The sequence below is a fragment of the Cavia porcellus genome, unplaced genomic scaffold (genome assembly GCF_034190915.1).
Source record: "Cavia porcellus strain 051 isolate PalLab524CR breed Dunkin Hartley unplaced genomic scaffold, mCavPor4.1 scaffold_8, whole genome shotgun sequence".
Taxonomy (NCBI): Eukaryota; Metazoa; Chordata; class Mammalia; order Rodentia; family Caviidae; genus Cavia; species Cavia porcellus.
This window is the reverse complement of record NW_026947491.1, coordinates 15,974,851-15,989,768: the sequence shown is the minus strand read 5'-3', so window position 1 is coordinate 15,989,768 and position 14,918 is coordinate 15,974,851. Positions and strand designations below refer to the sequence as shown.

At 51.7% G+C, this 14,918-nt stretch overlaps 1 long non-coding RNA gene across 1 annotated transcript; it reads left to right on the top strand.

Annotated features, from left to right (window-relative positions):
• Positions 1-1,188: 1,188 nt before the first annotated feature.
• LOC134477244 (uncharacterized) lies at positions 1,189-10,258 on the top strand. The gene is made up of 3 exons (XR_010049160.1): positions 1,189-1,753; positions 2,565-2,796; positions 7,752-10,258. It is a non-coding gene; the product is annotated as an uncharacterized LOC134477244 (long non-coding RNA).
• The last annotated feature ends 4,660 nt before the right edge of the window (positions 10,259-14,918 follow it).

The window sequence follows — 14,918 nt, the reverse complement described above, 5'->3', positions numbered from 1 at the left end:
CATCCCCCTGTCGAGGGGCACAGTCAGAGTGCAGCCGCCAAACCCACCCAGGAACTATGGGCATCTTGGGAAATGGGATTTCAGGAGAAAAGTGAGGGTCTGGCATCCTAAAGGAGACTGAGGGGAAGACCAATCCCGTTTTCCCCCTGGGATCCACTGGGTTCCTTAGGGTCACGGAACTGCCTCCTCCCGGGACCTCCAGGTTCCCTGGTATTGGGGTCTGTACCCAGACTCCCGGTCCCCCTAATGGGTGCACGGTGAAGGCTCAAAGCAATGAGACACATGCCTGGTCTTCAGAGCATGGATCTTGGGAGGGGCTCAAGAACCCCTCAGAGCAACAGAGGTGCTAATTAAGGAAAACTATTCAGAAAGTCTTCAGGTGGCCTCAGCTGTGGCCTATCTTGCCCCCTGAGGTGTCTCCTCATTCTCAGTCAGCCATCCCCAGGCCTCACCACAGCCCTGCACTTGTATTCAGCTTCAATGCTGGCCAACACTCTGGCCCTGGGCCAGGTGGAGAAAGTGAGCCCATCCTGCCCCACACCCCAGACATGGTCCAAAGCTGGAGGCCTGGACTATTGCCCTCATTCCTGGCATTTCCCAGTAGCCTCCCTGCGGTTATTGCATAACCCGGACTTGGCTTCTGCCAGGCCACTGCCCAGGGCGCCAAGCTCCTGCTCCTGTGCGTGTGGCACCAGGCAGCTGACAGGACCCTGCACGCATCACAGCGTGAGCCAGTGGACCTGGGGCTCAGCTGTGCCCTTCGGGCTGTGACCAGGGCGACCTGTGCAGGTTCCGCAGCCCCAACGCTGACCTTGCAGAAAGAGTGCAAGTCTCTGCCCAGCTTCTGCAGTGACGTGTCCCCACCATAGGCCCATTGCCTGGGCACCGGGGCAGCCGGCTGCCATTGAGAAGTGGCCGGCTGTGCCCTAAACAGGCAGCTTCCCTGACCCTTCGGCGCCTCGGAGTGTACGCACATTGGGGTGCCCCATCCTCAGTGTCCCTGGTGACAGCAATAAGGAAAAAGCAGCAGTGTTTAATTAGGCTAAGATGCTTACTCAAAGTAAGCGGCTGGGAAAGGAAAATGGCACAAGCTCTAAGCGATTTACAATGTAGCGGGATCTGGGGCCCCGCCCTTCTGGTATTCCAGAGCGTGATTGGCAAGTGCTGAGTCATCCCGTGTTCACTGCGCATGTTTTTCCCATAATTCACTCTGGTGGAACGATGCGCGAGATGAAGTCCCTGTACGTGAAGGTGAAGAAAAGTCACTGTGGTTGTGCTGCCACGCCTGGCAGGCATGAGCCCTGTTCGGGACCCTGGCATTCTCCAGGCGTCTCTGTTTTTGTTGTGTTGCCTCTGGAGAGTCAGCCTTAGGACAGGGTCAGGGAGGCTGACCTGGAGCTGTTGCCCCGGTCTAGGTGAGCAGAGGGGAGAAGCCTGCAGCTCCGGCTCTGCAGTCTAGCCTAGGAAGACCACAGAATGGGCGGCTTCATCTCCTCTGGCGAAGGTCCGGACAGAGCACAAGACTGGAGGAAAGGCCTCCTCTGTCCTCAGGGCCTGGGTCCCTGGAGCTTCTGCCTCTTCGATTTGGACTCTGGGGCCAGCCCTCCCTATCAGCTGCCCTGCTCCTAGGATGCTTTGCCTGCCTGGATGTCCAGCTGCTGCTGGAGGATCGCGGGACTTCTCGGTACCTGTACCAAAGCTCTTCTTGTCTCTCTCCGTCCTGTGAACGCGGCGGTTCTATGGAGAATTACGGGTAAGGGAGGAAATGACCCACGGACTGCTAGGAGATGGTTCTGAGATCCAGTCCTGGGTCCCCGTGCCATGTGCTGGGATGGAGGGCCTCAGAGGCATGAACTTCCCGCAGCGCCCTTTTTTTGTCCTTCCCTCATCCCCTGGAAGTCAGCAGGCAGGCCGAGGGCCTCTGTTTAAGAGTAGCTAAGGAAAACGTCTCTGCGGAGAAAACATTTTTATGACCTGTGATTTTTAGACCCATTCTGCCTTGACTTGAAGGCTTTTGAAAGAGAGAAAGAGGGCCTTACCCATGAAGGGACCACAAAGACTGCCTCAGTCAGTTTCCGTCTTTTGGTTTTTGGCCTTGAACTTACTATGTAGCCCAGGCTGGCCTTACACATCAAGAAATTCCCCTGCCTCAGCCTTCCAAGTGCTGGGATTTCAGATATGTGCCATCACATCACTTTCGGGTGGTTGAGATCCAGTACCCTTACACATGAAAATGAAAGACAGGCTCAGTTGGGTTCCTGAGTACAGTTCTTGGCTGGTCAGCTCCCTGATAGAAACCATGGTGTAACGGCCTGGCGGAGGGGAGCTGCTCAGCCCACGGTGACCAGGAAGTAGAGAGAGGGAGGAGCCAGGAAGTAGAGAGAGGGAGGAGCCAGGACAAGAAGGCACCTTCCAGGTCACGCCTCCTGCAGCAAGCCAGCGACCTCATCCACAGGTGAAGAATCCAGGGATAGGTACAGTACCCAGGACAATGACTCCCAAAGCCCCGCCCCTGTAAGTTCTTGAGGCTAATGGTCCCAGTGACCTTGTCTCTTGTCTTATAGTAAAATGGCTCTCTGGAGCCCTGCCTGGAAGACTTGCTCTCTTATGTGGTCAGGGATTTTGTTATCTCCCATAATTCACCCGGGTGTGAGGAACCCAACCGAAATATGGGGAGCCCCAGAGGGGCCCTGCAGACGTGCCACACCGGTTCGGCTTGAGCAGCCCATCTCAGGACCCCTCGACAGTCCGGATGGTCCACGAGTTGGCTAGGCGATGCACGCGGCATTTTTCCAGGTGAGTTGACACCAAAGTGAACATAGAAAACTACTAATTTCGAGTCCCAGCACGATCTAACAGTCAAGTCCAATGAGACGCGAGCTGCAGGGCTGAGCGCGTGGGCTGAGGGTGGTGGAGCCCTCATCTTCCCGGGTCCTACATCTTCCCGGTTCCTACTGCTTCCCTGGCGGAACTTTTTACTGACGTGAACCTATTTAAATAAGGTTCACATACGCTTATGACTCTGGCAAACGCCTTTTCGTAGAGTCGGAGCAAAATTCATTAGCTAACTTCTCCCTCTCCATTCGCTGCTGCCAGCATCTCACTTTTTTTTGAGGAGGGGCTGGCTTTCCTTGTCCGTTAATCATAAGATTCTCCAAAGGTCAGTGCGTGAAGTGCCCACTATCAACGCCTGAAAAGCATTAAACACGGTTTCTGGAATGCAGCATCCGGGCACTTTGGTTTCTGGGCACGGTGTGTGTGTGTGCGCTGATGGTGTGAGATCGCTGCCAGCCTCGGTGGGTGGAAGGGGGGTTTGTCCACGAGGGGCAGAGCTGGGCGTCTTTGCTCCCTGGCTTCATTACCATGTCAATCCCGGGAGCCGGCCTGCTTCCGCGCAGCGGAGGGCCCAGTGCATATGGAGAGGGGAGACCCCTGAAAGAGCGGTGAATAGAAAACCCGCCTGGAATCTGCCTGGGCTTTGTTTCGGGCTGGACCAACTTGCGGGACCCGGGCGGGCAGCACAGATGGCGGTCGGGCGAGGATCTGCCGGGCTCCTCCCTTTTTCTTTTCACCCCCTCCCTTGTCGGGCATTGCCTTTCTTTGCTTCGTGTGGCCTATCTCAGTGGCCTCCCTGAATTGGCTTTGATTTCCTCCCTCCAGGAGAGGCGAGTTAGCTTCAGAGTCGGGCGGGGGGGGGGGACGGACCCAGAGATGAAATGAAACAGCTTACGAAGCCATCAGCATTCAAGTTTCGCTTTTTTTAAAAAATGGAAATTTGAAGAGAGTCCTTTAGGGGATGATTGGAAGTCATTGAAAACCATTAAAAAAAAAAAGACAATGAAAAGTGAAAGGCACTTTGCCCCCCCCCCCCCCGGGAGTTCTTGGGTGGGAGGGAAAGCCATCCCAAAAGAAGAGTTTGAGAGTTTGGTGGCTTTCGGAGACCCAGGGGCGGCTGAAGGACGGTACTGTAACTCAAAGGACTCTGGTGTTATCTACTTCTGCTTCAAAAGTTAGAACAGACGTCACCAGGGAGAGAGGGAGGGCTTTACCCCAGAAAGGTCTTTTCTTGGCTTCCTTCGAGGGAAGCGCCTTGAAATGTTAATCGAGCTGGGTTTTGTTGCCGGGTTTGCATAGAGATGGTGGGAAACAACTCAGATCCCAACAAAACCTTTTGTGATTAATCAGGAAAATCTGGCCCACTGAAGCAGCAAGGAGCTAGAAGTTAGCCTGCTGGGGCAGGGTGCAAAGGCAGTGGCGTGGATGCCAGGCGGTGCGCGGGGGGCGCTGCACTCCAGGCTTGTGTTCCCTGCTCCTTGGCTGTGGCCCAGGCTTTGCTGTCACCGGGAGAGTCTCCTGCATCTCAGGTTTTAAAGCCCTGCGCTTCCCCAGGCTGCTGAGCATTGCTCATTAAGACTCGTGCCAATGAAGTGGTCTAAGAAAAGAAAGCAAGGCATCTTGAAATCAAAGTGTGCCCTCTGCCTGGTGATGGGCTTGATGAGGAGATGCCACAGGCCGTGTGGTGAACTGGAATTTTATTTGGTGCCAGGGAACGGGAAATTTCTGTTCGGCTTTATTTAAGTAGAGACCACCCCTCCACCAAGTATTTTGCATTTAGCATCCATGACGGGAGGGGGGGAGCTTTTGTGTTGAGGGGAGGAAAGGGGTGGGTGAGAACAGCAGTGCTAGCGGGGTCCTTCATGAGCAGAACCTTCAAGCCTCTCCTTTCAGGAAAGGGGAAACTGAGGCTCAGGCCTAAAGCCTGGAGTTGCCACCTGGTCACTGACCTCAGAGTCCCCTCATCTAGTAACAGGGTCTGGCATCATTGCCCTTTGACAGCAGAGGTCCCTTGGGTCACCTTGGTGCAGGGTTCTCAGCCTGGTCCCTGGTGGGGCTCGGATCCCATGATCCTTTGCTGCGAGGTACTCCCCCTTGCTTTGTAGGTTATTTAGTTGCAGCCTGACTCCCCTGGGGTGCCACGTTAGTCTCTGTCAGGGATTCTGAGTCAGGCATGATACTTGAGAGACTGTTCTACCTGCTTGCAGAACACCTTGTTCTGGAATAGCAAGTTATGGACAAGTCCCCTATCCGTAGCATGATGAACGCTCACTTGTGGGATCTGTAGTGAGCACAGCTGTACTCAGCCTCTCATAGCAAACCTAAGGTGAATTTGTTATAAAGGATTTAACTGTAAGCTGGCATAGTGGTATGTGCCTGTCATCCTAGCACTGTGGAAAGCTGAGGCAGGATAATCTCAAAACCAAGCTCAGCCTGGGCACTTTAATTGTCTCAGGGAGACTTGTCTTAAAATTTAAAAAAAACTAAAATGACAGATCCTAGCACCTGGGAGGCTGAGGCAGGAGGATCATTGAAAGTGTGATGCCAGCCTGGGCTATATAGTGAGTTTGAGGCCAGCCTGAACTACACACTGAGACCCTGTCTGAAAACAAAAAATGCACTTGAGTGAATAAATGGTCCTTCCTCATCTGTTGAGATTGCCGTGGAGGCCTCAGGATTGGCATCCAGGAGCAAGTCCCTGAGAGAGCCCGGCATGGCAGGAAAGGTACATCCTGAGGATAGAAGTCACGCCCTCTGCATTCCCCAGGCACCTACTGTGTCTAGAGGAGCTGCTCTTCCTGCTCCCCTTCCTGCTGGGACTGGAGAGAAGCAACTCTGGGGACCAAAGCCAATGACGGAGGTGCTTTGTGCCCCTCTGTCCCTCTTCCTGTCACTCTGTGGTGACCTTGCCTGCTCTTTCAGGCCCTGCTGGCTGCAGGTGACTTCCAAGGCATCCACTGCATCTCCCCCAGGGACCTGCTCCAGTAGCAGTGCTGGGAGCCCCAGCTTCCAGAAAAGCAGGTTTACGCCCAGGCAGGCAAGAGAAGCGGCTGAGAGTTTACCTACGCGGACCAGGCTGGGGTCCACAAAAGGCCCCATTATGAACATCTTGAAAAGAGGCCTCAAAAGAAAGACACAGGTCCCTGGGCCCAGCTTGGCACTAGCTCCAAGGTTTTGTGCAGAGTTGAAAGCCCCAAGGAATGCAAATGGAACCTTTGTGTCGGGTAGGAGACAGCCAGCCTAAGTTTGTCAGCTCAGTTACCTCCTCTGTGTTCTTCAGAATGTTCCAGGTCAGCTGTTGGAGCCCCTGAGGGCACCTGGTATGTAAGAACTAGGGTTCTCTGGCCATGCTTTCTGGGGCTCCCGGGAGTGTCACGCAGGGACATTCGAAGTGGTATGGGGGTCAGAGGTGACAGGAGGGAAGAAGGCAATTTGGGTGCCAAAGCACCCCATCATGGCCTGAGTTTTATGCAAGAAGGTATTGCTGAGATGAGTGAGTGGTTTTGTGGGGGTCAGAGAACACGAGCTTGAGGAACCAAAGATGGCGCCTGCTGGGTGGATCCTGTGCACAGTGTCCTGGCAGTCTCTGCAGTCCAGGTTCAGCAGCTCTGGGTTCTGAGCTAGAATTCAGTGGTTCTAATTTAAGACAGTGTTTTCCATTTGTGTGGGTTTCCTGATGTCAGAAAGAAATCTCCGTGTGTGTGTATATATTACAGACAAGGTGTGATGGAAATATATGGTGAATGTCTTATTTAACAGTTGGTACAGAAAGAGGCCAAGTGCCATGAATTCCCCTCAACATCCTCCCCCTCGCTCTGAATGCACTGGTCCTCTCATCCTTGCTGCTTTCTGCAGCAGCTCTGGAGGCCTCTTTCCTGAAGGTCTTTACCACGTGTGATCACAAACATAGTGAGTGCTGCTACCCAGAGTTACCCAGCAGAAATCCAGGCTCCTAAAAACACAGTGTGTCCTCATCTGCTTTAGTCACCAGATTTGGCCCTCTGTGACTTTCAGCTCTTTCCCAAAGTCACAATGACCACAAAAGGGTAATGTTCTGAATTTGTTCAGGACATCAAGGCAGCCAGGACAGTACAGCTAAAGACCCCCAGGAAAGAGGACTCCAGAGCTGCTGCAGGAAGCGGCAAGGATGGTGGGATGAGTGTATGCAAAGCCAGGGAGAAAGATTTTGAGAGGATTCCTAGCAATGGGTCTTGTACTGTGACAATTTTTAAAATTTAAACATTCACTGTATTTTTTGTTCACACTGTATATGTGTATAGTTCACATACTGTATAAATTACATATTATAAAGATAATATATCTATGCAAATTTTAAAAATATATAACCATAGTCTCCAGGGAAAGTCAGAGATGACCAGCACAAGGGACAACCTGGTCCTCTCTGCCACTCCCTGCTCTCCTGCACCTGTCTGGACTTCAGGTGGTGTCCCCTTCCCTGCAGGGTTGGGCCGATGTGGCCCCCTGCGCCCTGCCTGTGTGTCAGGGCTTTGAGGTGAGGCCAGCTGGGCCTGGTGCTCCATAGGCCAAGTCACACCAACCCGGGAGACTCAGTCCATCTCCAACACCCCTGTTGGGTCTCTTTCCCAGGTGGCTCTAGAGTTCTGTGGTGTTAAGGGATCTTTGTAGACAGAAGTAGAGGTGCACACCTGTGTTCTCAGCACTCTGGGAAGCTGAGGCAGGATAAGTGCAAGTTTGAGGCCAACCTGGGCAAGTTAGTGACTTAGGGAGATTTGGTCTCAAAAGTTAAAAAAAAAAAAAAAAAGGGTGGGGATGTCTCTCAGTGCAAAGGTGCTGGGTTCAATCCCTGGTACTGCAAATAAAACACAACTAAACAGAACAAAACAGAAACCCTTTCATTCAGCTCTTTCCTTTCCCCGCATCTCCACATGGAGAAGAAAAACAGCAAGAGGGGTGAAAACTCCCTCGAGAACAAGATGAACCCTGTGCCCCTGGAGAAAATGAGCCGCTGTTAAAGTGACCTCGAAACAAACTTGAAGAAACACGACAAGACACTGTGGAGAGGACGGTGAGGAGAGAAGGCACCCAGCGACTGTGTACAGGTGTTTCTGCGGGCTCTGCCCAGCTCCCAGGAACCAGGAGTTGCAGGAGTCACTGGGTGCTCTCTGCTTTCAGCATTTGCATCTGTCTGTCTATCCATCCGTCTTGATTCATTTACTTGACAATGCTGGAGAGGAACACAGGACTCCCTGAGCTACAGCCCCAGCTCTCCCCACCTTTTAAAATTAATTTAATTTTTTTTTACTTTTAAGTGAATAAAACCTAACAAAACAGAATAAAGCCAATCAAAACAGTGAAGGTGATACAGGACTTCAAAACAGGGTGATAGGAAATCAGCAGTGGCTACCAAAATGCCCCTTGTCACTGTTGTAATCCCAAATACTGAATACAATTATCCAAGTATTGCAATCTCTTTTCCAGTTTTCCTCACAATCCAAAAAGTTATATTTGTAATCCCATTGAGACATTATTGGAATCTTGGAGCTGACTGACTCTGCCATCCTGATGTGCTCATATCTTTTACAGAGAGCACTATGCGAGGAAACAGGGGTCTGATGGCTTTAGAGATTACATATCAGTACCTCGGCTGGCCTTATTTGCAATGCTTAGAATCAATTGAGAGAAGGAAATACCGTAGTCGCTTTGTATATATCAGTATAAGGAGATAAGTCTCCATATAATCAAAGTTGCAGCAATTGTTCTGCATTCAAGGGGAGACACTGAAGTTGTCTCCTACAGTTACCTTCAAAATAGTTGTCCATTCCATCAGACGTGGTAAAATCAAACAAAACACAATGGCATAAAACCAATCAAAACAGAGCATTGAATAAAACAGCAATCGGAACAAAATAGAACAATATTGGATTTCAAAAACAAGACAGAAGGAAATCCCTTATTTGCTATACTGCATGCTGTCATCCTCCCAATAGATGCTCAGACCACCGGCCTTAGTCCTGCAAAGTCAATCAAACAACACAGGCTTTCTGTTCTTTTTAAAGTAGAGACAAGGTCTCATTAAATTTCTAGGTTGGCCAGGCTGAGACTGAATTTTCACTTCACCTGTCTCAGCCTCTCAAAGTGCTGGGATTCCAGGCATTGGCCACCGTACCTGGCTCAGAACGAATCCAGTTTTAGTTTGCTTTAGTGGGCTGTGCGCCTGCCACCTGGGGCCTGCCTGTCACTGCTGGGCACTGTGTGTGAGGGGGTTGGGGGACCCTGGGGCAGGCGGGGAGGAAGTTCCCCATTGAGCTCTAGGTGGGCTCCCGAGCCATCCTTCATCTGCAGAGAGCCAGGAGCAGCAACCCTGGATCTGGCTCCTCTGGATATGGGGAGCTGGATCCCCACTCAGCAAATGCCTAGGCTCTGGGCTGGGAGAGGAAGGCTAGGGGAGAGTCCTCAGGTCGCAGACTCCTGAATCCCCGAGGAAGCTCTGCCTGCCCTGGGAGTTCTGGCCAGTGTCCTTCTGGCTAGCTCCCCTCACTGACACACACCCCACCTTGCCTCATCTAGATCACACAGATGGGGGTGAGGGGAGAGGTAGGGGCCCAGGGCACAGCGAAGGATTTGAACTTCAGAAGTGGGGAAGCCTACAGGCAAGAGCCAGAGAGGGTGAGGGGCCATGGAAGGTGTGGCTCACGAGGACAGACGGGAGCAGGGTGCCCAGGCAGGGGAGAAGCAGGCACTCAGACCCTGCTGTCTAGGACAGGCCAGGTGCGTGACCCTGGGTGGGGTGAGCTGACTCAGCGCCCAGGCTTGGGCAGGAAAGTTAATGATCAAACCCTCAAGCCACCCCCAAGGCTGACCCTGATGGCCCCACGGGAGCTGGTAGGAGGCTCTGGCCCTGAGCCAGAAAGACCCTGGCTTTTGTAAACTGCCTGGCTCAGGAGTGAGCGCTGCTGATGAGGAAAATCACTTTGGCTTGTGCTGCATCAAGTGGAGCTGGGCACAGTGACTGCCTTGCTGTGGGCAGTGGGTGCATGGATGGGGCACAGCTCACTTCTCCTCCCCTCTCTTTCCTCCCCTCCCTACTCCTCCCCTCCCCTCCCCTCCCCTCCCCTCCCCTCCCCTCCTTTCCTCCATCTCTTGGTCCCCTTCTCTTTTGCACAAGATCTGTCTCCCTATTTCTTCATATCCATGTTTTATTTTGCTCTTTAATTTGTTTGTACTTTTGGGCATCTCATATAAGAGAAACCCTGTGATATTCAAGCTGTGTGTCGTCTGATTTATCTCACTGGACATGGAAGGATCGGGTGCATCTATTTTCCTGCAAATGACTCACATTTGTCCTTGATGGCAGAGTAGTGTACTCCAGTATATACGAATACCACATTTTCTTTATCCATCATCTATCAATGGACACATAGGCAGCTCCCAAGCTTTAGCTATTGTGAACCACACAGCTCTAACTGTGGGTGTGCGTGGGTCCCTGTAATATGACGTCTTTCTCTTTCAGGAAGGCGCCCAGGAGGGCCGTGGCTACCTGGAAAGGGTTTCCGAGTTTCAGTTTCTTAGGAATGCCCACACTGACTTCCACAGTGGTCTGCTCATTTACATGCCCACCAGGAATGGGGGAGGCTTCCTCTTCTTCCCCACAGCCCCACCAGCATTTGTCGCTATTGATTTCATGATGATAGCCGTCCTTTTCAGAGACAGAATCTCAGTGTTGTTTTAATTTTCATTTCTCTGATGACTGGCATGCTGAACATTTTTTCAGGTCTTTATTGGGCCTTTCTACTTCTGAGAAGTCTCTACCCGTTTCACATGGCTGTTTGTTGATTGGGTCCTTGATAGGGAGGGCCCTAATGTTTCAAGTTCTTTATATATTCTACATGTTGTCTTCTGTCTCAGGAATGGAATAATCGGCCTCAGGCTGGGGGAGGGGCATTAGATGACCTTTCTGGGTGCACTGGGGTGGTCAGCCTGCCTCTCCTGTTGGGGCAGCGGAGGCTGAGACATACGTGGGTGGGTTCCTGCCTTTGAGTTTCTGGAAGTGGCCAGTCTTCAGCCCTGTGACCCTTGATGGCCTTGCGGCTCCTGTAACGGGACCTGCTCCCCACCAATGCAAGGCCTGGTCCCTTACCCTCTCTAGGTTCTGTATCTTCCCCCACCCCCAGGGCCTGGCCTCTCATCCTCTCCAGGGTCTGTCCCTAGTGTGAACCCTTTCTGACAAAGTGGCCCCCGCTGGGCTTCAGCCTCAGGCCATCTTAGTCCTGCTCTTGGGAGCCTGGCCCTGTGCCCCTGATATCTCCTCCTCTGAGCACCCTGAGGACTCACAGCACCCTTCCTTTGGGGTCCCTGGTCTGGAGGATCCCAGGGCTGCCCTCCCACTCCAGCCTAAAGCACAGCAGCAATACCACCTCCTCCCCTCTGCTGTCCCCAGTGCCTGGAGCCGCTGGGCATCCTGAAAGCATTGCTGTCCCATAACAATGGCAGCACACAGAACAGGGAAGGGACCCCCTGAAAACCAATTTCTCCTCCTAGGCGAGGACCTGGGTCCGAGGACTCTGTGACCACAGAGTGTCCACAGGCAGCAGCTTCCTTGGGCCTTGGTATATCAGGGACCTGGCCAAGATCCCCCACTGCCTGTATGAGGGGAAAGGTGTAAAATAAGAAACAGATCACTTTAGCAATGCACGACCAGCGCTAGGAGGTCAGTGCCTCGGGACGGGCAGAGACCCAGATACTCCACACCAGCCACAGTCTTGGGTGTGTGAGATGCAGTGGGCAGATACAGTGATAGGAGGGGCTAGCGGAGGGTTGGAGGCGGGTAACCTGGCAGGCAGTGGATGATCTGGGATGACTCAAGAGGGCGGAGCTGACTTTATGCTAAGAAGAATCTTACTCCAGAGTGTTCTTTTCCATTTTAGTGGTCTAGTCTCAGTGGGAGAGGGTGGCCCATCCCCAGAGTTAATGGGAAGTCTCAAAAGGGTGGTACCATAATCCCAAACCTCCATTTATCCTTCCGGGAATGATGCAAAGTTAGCCACTGTGAATTTGTGGTTCCCCAGTATTGGTGGGCAAAATCATGGCCCCCATGAGATGTGTACACCCTAGGCCTCAGTTCCCAAGAAGTTGGGGATTCAAGATGGTTTAGTCAAGTGGACTCGATGTCACCTGAGGCCTCTCCCATGGGGAAAAAGGCAGGAGAGTCTGGGCTGTATGACATGGGACACTTAGTAATCATGGCTGGCTTTGAAGGTAGCAGGAAGCTTCTAGAAAACTCTCCCCTCAAGCCTCCAGAGAAAACACAGCCCTATATGTACCATGATGTTGGCTGGTGAGACCCATTTCAAATTTCTGATTTCTGGAACTTGAAAGTAATAATACATTTGTTTCATTTTAAACACTACGTTTGTGGAAATTCATTAGGGCAGCAGTGGAAAAAGACCCTCCCAGCGCCATCTTTACTGGTGGTGGGTTTCAGGAAGCACAGGCCTATGGTGGCAGCTGGGCCGCAGGAAGTGAGGAATCTACACAGGAGATTCCAAAAGTGTCTCACCTCATTTACCAGCGTGGCTACACCCATCGGTGCCAAGCTTGAACTCAGAGATACAGGGTTGTTTTGTTCCCTCGTAGTTAACCTGAAACCCTGACTCAGGACATTTCCTCACAAGCTCTGGGCAGGTGGCAAATTGTGGGCTTCTGGAAGTTTCTCTCCTGAGGTGGTGGCTGGTTGGGTGGGACAAGAATGGAGGACAGAGGTGAGGTGACTCTGGAAGGCTCTTCAGCTGGGGTCCAAGGGCTCAAGAGGACGAGGGTGGCTTTGAGGTCACAGAGCCCCAGCAGTGACCAGCATGGCTTTCTGGTGGACACTGAGTGCTGGAAGGTTCCATGACAGTGCCCAGCCCATCTGGGATGAAAGCCATTATGTTTAGACTCAGCGAGGATAGCAACTTGTAAAAACGAATGTTTTGAAAATAAAATTTGAGATCCCCCCCTTCCCCTTGTATCTGGGATTGAACCAAGGACCTACACAACAAGCTAATCCCCAGCCCTTTTTAATTTATTCTTATTTAGTTTTGAAGCAAAGCCCTAATTTGTTCAATTGCCCAGGCTAGACTTGAGCTTATGATCCTCCTTCCTGTCTCAGCCTCCCAGGCAGTGAGATGATACACATGGGCCACCATGGTTGGCTAACATTTGAGAATTTTAAGTTTGGAGTCAGTAAAACCAATAGCAGTATTCCATGGTAAAGTACATTTATGAGCACTTATTCTATTGTTTTATAGGTAAAAAATACAGGTGCAAGACTATTAAATACTGTAACAGTAGCCCAGAGCCCTTTAAAATACATTTTTAAATAGAAGTATAGCATGCACAGAGAAGCATTTATATGTCTATGAAATGGCATAAGACCATAACATTCCTCTGTGCACTAGAATTCTCTTGATTTGGTGTTTTGAGACAGGGTCTCACCACCATGTTGCCCAGGCTAGCCTTGAGCTCCTTGTGTAGCCACAGGGGTACATGCAGGTACATGTTCCCTGGCTCTTTCCTGTGCATGCAGGCGACTAGGAGGTCTGATCCCAGGAAGGACCTCAGGCCACTGCACTTGGGGATGACAGTGAAGGTCACAGATGGTGGCACATTTTCACTTCCCAATCTACCATTTGCACTTGTCGAGGAGAAATTAGAACTGTGCTGCTCTCTGAATGTTCGCAGGCCTGAAAAACCTGAGAGGTGGCTATGGTGACACTTGCCAGGTCCTAGGTGTCTGCTCCTTAATTAGACATCTTAAAGGTACAGCAAGATGAGAGGGAGCAGATGTGGTCTTTCCCTTGGGAACTTTTCTTTCTCAATCCCAAATAAGCAGATATAAGTATAAAGCTCCAGAACTTTACATTTGTTGTTTATTTGAGACAGGGTTTCACTGTATTGTCCAGGCTGGCCTTGAACTCACTGTGTAGCTCAGGCTGAACATGACCCTCCTGTCTCAGCCTCCTGAGTAATGAGAGTGCAGGCCTGTGTCCCCATCACAGAACAGACTTGGGGGCTTTGGAAATCCTGCCTCACCCGCGTGACCCCACTGGCCCTGTCAGCCTCCAGGCCTCATGGCCACAGCTGCTGAAAAAATGATCAGGGGATCAGGGATATAGCTCAGCACTTGCCTGGCAAGTGTGAGGTCCTGAGTTTGATTCCCAGTACCCACAAAAACAAAACAACCCCCCCCCCCCGCCCCACCGCTCCACAAAAGATCAGGTTGGTCAAAAAACGTGTGTGGGTTCTCATAAGTCCTGAGAAGTTTGTGTTGTTCCATTCCTCAACCACTTTCCACTGGGAAGAGAGTGCGGCCCTAAATCTGCCATGCAGCTGCTTGGGGGTGGACGACACCCTCCACTGTGCTGAAGAAACACCTGCTTCTAGTGGCTGGGCCCTGACATAAAAAAAGGTCAGCGGCAGGCCCCTGTGGCCGGTACCGCTGCCCCAGGGAGGGCTCCTGGAGACGGAGGGGCAGGGCCAGCAGCTCCCTCCATCACCTTCTGTGGGGCTCAGAGTAAGAGGAGCCCCAGGCCAGATGAGTGGGGTGGTGCAGGTCAATGATTCCCAGCACCTGGGAGGCTGAGGCAGGAGGATTGCTGCAGGCTGGGCTACACAGCGAGTTCAAGGCCAGCCTGAACTACATGGTGAGTTCCTGTCTCAAAAATAAAACAAACAAACAAAAAAAGATTTACTCTTGTAAATCTTTTTCTCAGGGCAATGTTCCTTCTCACTGCCTGCCCCAGTGAACAAGATGCTGCAGACAGACACCTTCCCCTGGGGTTCCTAGAACCTTCAGTGGCCTTCACTAGATCCCAACACCGCGTGTCTCTGCTTCCTTGCTCAGGAGTGCGAAGGGGCAGTGGGAAGAGATTGACTTGCCGCCCTTCTAGGTTGATTTTAAAGTATAAATAAATTTGGGCCTCCAGTGAGGAACGTGTTGAGATCAGGATGCACTGTCTCGCTCCCCTCTTAAAACTTTGGTGCTTTTTTTTTCTTTCTGTGGCACATTGAATCCTGGGCCTTTTTCAATTAAATTTATTTCTTTCTATTTAAAGGCAGAACCT